Source organism: Sabethes cyaneus, chromosome 2 (assembly GCF_943734655.1).
Source record: "Sabethes cyaneus chromosome 2, idSabCyanKW18_F2, whole genome shotgun sequence".
NCBI classification, from domain to species: Eukaryota; Metazoa; Arthropoda; class Insecta; order Diptera; family Culicidae; genus Sabethes; species Sabethes cyaneus.
The window spans coordinates 17,148,084-17,148,763 of NC_071354.1; the positions used below are offsets into that span (position 1 = coordinate 17,148,084).

Below are 680 nucleotides of genomic sequence, written 5' to 3' on the forward strand. Positions count from 1 at the left end.
TCCATATATCTCGTTTTCTCAACTTCTCTCTCTCTCTCTCTCTCTCTCTCGTCTTGACGTTTTCTGTGCGCTGTTGCGCTGTTTCCTTTTTCTCTTCTTTTCTTGCTCTGTTTTTCACCATTGTCAGTCCTGATTTTCATCTCGTTTTTCTCTTTTATGTTCCGTTTTTAGTCTTTTTCGTTTTTTTTATTCCAAGCTCTTTCTGTTTTCTGTCCCGTTAGTTAGTTTTCAACTAGCATTTATCGCACCTTGTCAGAACCTCATTGATTACGATATCGCCACTGCGCAAAGCTAAACTGTCTCGTTATTCTGTTTGTTTGTTTTCGTCTGTTATGTTAATCTTCTTATTATGTCCTGCTCATCGTTATTCACCCGAGAGCCGGGGTGGTTCTTGCCGTATCAAGAATTCCTCTCCATTGTATTCGGTCCTGGGTTACTCGTCGCCAATTCGCTGCGCGTCTCGGCACTCGCAAGTCGGCTTCAACCTGGTCGAGCCATCCAGCACGTTGAGCCCCTCTATTCCTGGTGCCTGTGGGGTTCTTGAAGAGAACGGATTTCACTACACAGTCGTCCGGCATCCTTACGACGTGGCCGGCCCACCGTAGTCTCCCAACTTTCGCCAGGTGTACGATGGGAATCTTTCCAAGCAGTGCATGTAGCTCGTGATACATACGTCTCTG

General features: G+C 46.2%; 1 non-coding gene across 1 annotated transcript; it reads right to left on the minus strand.

Annotated features, from left to right (window-relative positions):
* Positions 1-216: 216 nt before the first annotated feature.
* On the minus strand, positions 217-293 carry LOC128739012 (U4 spliceosomal RNA). The gene has a single exon (XR_008412157.1). It is a non-coding gene; the product is annotated as a U4 spliceosomal RNA (small nuclear RNA).
* Positions 294-680: the final 387 nt, after the last annotated feature.